Source organism: Gigantopelta aegis, chromosome 14 (assembly GCF_016097555.1).
Source record: "Gigantopelta aegis isolate Gae_Host chromosome 14, Gae_host_genome, whole genome shotgun sequence".
Classification (NCBI taxonomy): Eukaryota; Metazoa; Mollusca; class Gastropoda; order Neomphalida; family Peltospiridae; genus Gigantopelta; species Gigantopelta aegis.
Genome location: NC_054712.1, coordinates 21,632,158 through 21,637,622, shown reverse-complemented (window position 1 = coordinate 21,637,622; position 5,465 = coordinate 21,632,158). Strand labels below are relative to the sequence as shown.

Here is a 5,465-nt window from a genome sequence, read left to right as displayed (position 1 = left end):
GCAGTGGTGTAACATTTTCTTTGAGAATGGCCAATACAGCACACAATAGAAGTTTTGAGTAAAATTCAGTATCTATCTGTGATATTTGTGTTTTTGCACAGTTCTTTACACTGTTTTTGTTTAAATCTTGAATTTTTATATTGATGTTGATCATCTCTTTATTTATTTGCATTACCATAGTTTGACACCCAATAGCCGATGTATTTTTCGTGCTGGGGTGTCGTTAAACATTCATTCATTCATTCATTCTATCTTCACCAGGGACGTAGTCCAAGACATTCAATGGCTGAATCGATATTATTATTATGGGTAAGAAATTAAAGGTTAAGAATTGTTTTACAAGTAATTGAGGGTCGATATAAAAATTAGCAAAATTTTGGGTCTCGGTTTTAAAGGTGGTTTTTAATATATATAATCTCCCCAAAATAGTATAGAATGTTATTATAGCATAAACGCAAATATACGAAAATACACACATTTAATGTATATTATTATATTATAGACATTAGTTAAAATAATTATAATCAATATTTTATTTCAGACATTATGCCAAAGTCGCATATTCCTTGCAAGTGGCAAGTTAAATAAAGTTGGTATTTTTATTCTGTAACTTTGTAACGTTATTTTTTATAATTATATTTTAGGAATGTTTAACTTAATATTAGTGACTCATATATGTCTATACTGTTACCAGCATACCACTCACTCTTGTTTTATCCATTATTTTGAACCACATTTTGCTTTGAAATTTATTTTTTGAGATTATCGGACCAAAATAGAGACTGGATTGTAACAAAGGTGCTTACGTTAAATTTAAGATCACCGATCGAAACCGGTAGATGGTTTAAGTAAAGAAAATAGATTATGTAAACTCTGCAATACACATATCGGAGAAGAATACCACTATATATCTTAATCGTAACAATCACAATACTGAAAACATGGTTTAAGTAAAGAAAATAGATTACGTAAACTCTGCAATACACATATCGGAGAAGAATACCACTATATATCTTAATCGTAACAATCACAATACTGAAAACATGGTTAAGTAAAGAAAATAGATTACGTAAACTCAGCAATACACATATCGGAGAAGAATACCACTATATATCTTAATCGTAACAATCACAATACTGAAAACATGGTTTAAGTAAAGAAAATAGATTACGTAAACTCAGCAATACACATATCGGAGAAGAATACTACTATATATCTTAATCGTAACAATCACAATACTGAAAACATGGTTTAAGTAAAGAAAATAGATTACGTAAACTCAGCAATACACATATCGGAGAAGAATACCACTATATATCTTAATCGTAACAATCACAATACTGAAAACATCAGAAGAAAATATATAACAAAATATTATAACACTAATTAATCCAACGTTTCAAAATGAAAGTTAAAGTTTTGCTGTTTTATATAATGTACCATTATTTCAAAACCTTGCTATATTTATTTAAGACTTATCTAGAGTTTTGTAAAAACTGATGTTTTTTCTTCATACTTTCTATCTGTTTTTGATTACGTACCCGCTGTTCTTTGTTAGCTGTAGATATTTAGCCATGACAATGCGTGTTCTTGTCATGTATGTTAACTATGTATTTGTCACACGGTGTAATGCGCCTGGATGATGAGTTTACAACTCGTATATATCAATTTTCGAGCACACCCGAACACAGCATTAATTATGAAAGAAACGAAAACCTCCATTACCATTCATCGTGTCGATATACCACTGCAATTATATGCATGATGTTTGCGGCGCCCATGGTCAACAGAGACAGGCTACCAACAACCATGTAGCCGATGAGCTGAAATTAAAAATATAGATGACTTTAGCTTGATGTTAGCTCAGTGGTGATGATAATTCATGTTCGTATCATTATTGTTGAAACACGCTAACTTAGACAGGTTTAGGAAAGAAAGAAAGAAATGTTTTATTTAACGGGACCAGATTTTGAGAGGAAACCCGCTGTCGCCACTTCGTGGGCTACTCTTTCCGATTAGCAGCAAGGGATCTTTTATTTGCGCTTCCCACAGGCAGGATAGCACAAACCATGGCCTTTGTTGAACCAGTTATGGATCACTGGTCGGTGCAAGTGGTTTACACCTACCCATTGAGCCTTACGGAGCACTCACTCAGGGTTTGGAGTCGGTATCTGGATTAAAAATCCCATGCCTCGACTGGGATCCGAACCCAGTACCTACCAGCCTGTTGACCGATGGCCTAACCACGACGCCACCGAGGCCGGTAGACGGGTTTAGGATAGAGGTTCATCAACACAAGGATATTTAATATCTAATTTTCTCAAAGACAAAATAGGCATAACTCAGTGTTGTGTAGAGCAATGATTGCAGATTTTATACTATGGAATGTGTGGTAAACTCATTTTCATCATCATTATTATTGATGTTGTTTTTTAGTAGTAGTAGTAGTAGTAGTAGTAGTAGTAGTAGTAGTAGTAGTAGTAGTACAGTAGTAGTAGTAGTACAGTAGTAATAAAATACACCTGCCTGGACTGAAAGGTAATGGACAAAAAACCCAATAGTTTATTACCCCTCGAGAACCACCAACATTAAAATCTAATACGTACGTACATGTATTTGATACATAATATTTTAATTGCTGTATTTTAAGTTGGGGAATACTCCTAGTGACTCTCCATTCCTGTAAAATAATGGGACTCGGCCCTTGCGGATCTCGTCTCCATTATTTTTGTCTCCATTATTTTTTCAGGAATGGAGTGTTATTCGGACATTCCCCTATACGTGGTAGTAGTAGTAGTAGTAGAAGTAGTAGAAGTAGTAGAAGTAGAAATAATAAGTAGTATTCGGTCCGAATAGTTGAATATTCACTATCTAATTTGCAATTCGAATTATTCGAATAGTATTTTCAAGTATTCGAATATCTGGTCGGTCGGTCTGGGATCGATCCCTGTCAGCATGCTATTTCTTGCTCCATCCAGTGCACCACGACTAGTATATCAACGGACGTGGTATGTGCTATGCTGTCTGTGGGATGGTGCATATAAAAGATCCCTTGCTACTAATAGAAAAATGTAGTGGGTTTCCTCTCTATGACAGTGTCGAAATGTTTGATATCCAATAACTGATGATCAATAAATCAAAATGCTCTTGCGGTGTCTTTAAACAAAACAAACTTCATTATTATACTTATATTTGCCACTTAAGAGAAAATTGTAGTGGGAGCAAAAGATTTGTTTTTACATTCTGTAGACAAAGGTGGTGCAATGACCACATTATTTGAACAATGAACTGAAGAATCGTTAAACAAATGTGCTTTCCTGTAAACAAAATGAAATAAGTAAATCAATAAAGTATACTGAAAGTTGCTTTTGTTCGTAAAAGCTTGTTCTTAGTACAATAATAATAATAATAAATTAACGACACCACTGGCGTACATCGATTAATTAATCATCGGCTATTGGATGTCAACATTTGGTAATTCTGACTCGTAGTCATCAGAGGAAACCCGCTACATTTTTCCTAATGCAGCAAGGGATCTTCAATATGCATATTCCCACAGATAGGAAAGCACATACCATGGCATTTGACCAGTTGTGGTGCACTGGTTGGAACAAGAAAAACCCCAATCAGCTGAATGGATCCACCGAGGTGCTTCGATCCTGAGACGCAAGCACCTCAAGCGAGCACTCATCCGATTGAGCTAATTATTACAATAAAGTTCACAAACTCTATAAAATAATGTTACCTCCCACATAAGTCTAGTGTGTGTGGCGGTGGCTATGTGTGTGGCGGTCGCTGTGTGTGGCGGTGGCTGTGTGTGTGGCGTTGTGTGTGTGGCGCTGTGTGTGTGGCGGTGTGTGTGGCTGGCTTGGCTGTGTGGCTGTGGCTGTGGCTGTGGCTGTGGTTTTCAGTTACAGCTGTTTGTTTGAAGACTGAACTACTTACAAGACCCTTCAACTTTAGACCACTGCCAATAACACCAACGAGTGCAGGAACAACATACTGAAAAACCATAAATCAGTTTACAAATGTTATTACATGTACCAATAAAGATATGTTTAAACATAAATAAGTGATGAAATAATTTAGACAATATTTAAGTAAAAACCAAAAACAATATTAGTATGTGAATGTCATATACTGTCAATAAAACGAATATATTCTTATGCTGTGTAATCAGTACAAATTAAATGATTAATCATTTACTTTTCACAACACGTTACTGTACAGTGTGGCAGCCAGAATAAATTAAATGATTAATAATTTACTATTTCATATATTAACAGTCACCATGCTTGTCAGCTATAATATTATGGCTGACAAAGTATGCATTTTTTCTATTAACATCCCTCTGTCCTGAAACTGGGTTTAGCAGTGTTGGAGATATAAAGGATACTCCCTGGGTGTCTTGTGATATCATAATTTATCAGCACGAGTTGATAAAAGTATGAAACTTTCATCAATGAGTGCTGATAAATTATGATATCACAAGACACGAAGGGGTATTCTTTTTATCATCTATTATCATTCTTTTCATTTGCGACAGTTGTAAACAATGTCAGTAATGTGGGTTGAATGTCAGCGGTGGACACGTTAACTAGCAGAACGGCAGTGGCGTGACGTGATTAATGGTAGGTTTAGCGCTGAAACAAACACAGTGACGTAACAATACATTGTCTTGTGATTAAAATTTGACCAATCAAGATTATAATATTACAATCAAGAGATATCACAAATTATAGTGCCAGCGATATCTCCTACAAAAGCCTTTAATGGATGATAAATATAAATCTCAGACAAATACCACTCAGGCCTATATTTTAAAAAATTATCTTTAAAAGAAGACCGGCGAATCGGCATGAATAATGACTAATGATAAAACTTTTATAAAAAGTTGTTATTAAGATTTAATCAAACGGCAGCTTGCATAGCATTTAAAAGGGCGTTTTAACAAATTACTACCAGACAGTAGTTCTACAATGCCATGTTTGATATACCGATGAAGGCAAATGCTGGAAATGCGAAGGTAGACTATTGCACATTAGTGCAAACATGTGTACTTCATTGCTATTAGTGGTCGATATGTAGTATACAGAAAAAAAGGCAAACCCTTAGTTGACTTACCACCAGACCAATCATCCACACATATTTTGAAAAGAAGAACAACAAGATGTAGTCACTATATCCTGAATTCTTGGTATAATTTTCAACAGTCTTCAAAATTTCACTGATTATAACACAGTACACCACTCCTGTTAAAACAAGTATTTTGTTGTCAATGATTAAATGCACTTATCATAGTTTAAGCAGCGATACATTTCAAGGTCGACTAGCAGCAACAGTGAGAAAATGAAAGTCATGAAATAAAACATTTATTAATTGAATTGAATAGTACAACAACATTCCATAGATTGGAATTTGAACTACGGCACGCACACTTCCCTTCCTCTCATTGATAGTAATGG

General features: G+C 34.8%; 1 long non-coding RNA gene across 1 annotated transcript; it reads right to left on the bottom strand.

The window, feature by feature from the left end:
- Positions 1-1,734: 1,734 nt before the first annotated feature.
- Positions 1,735-5,253, bottom strand: LOC121388598. The gene is made up of 3 exons (XR_005959986.1): positions 5,125-5,253; positions 3,946-4,002; positions 1,735-1,823 (listed from the first exon to the last, which is right to left on the bottom strand). It is a non-coding gene; the product is annotated as an uncharacterized LOC121388598 (long non-coding RNA).
- Between the last annotated feature and the right edge of the window lie 212 nt (positions 5,254-5,465).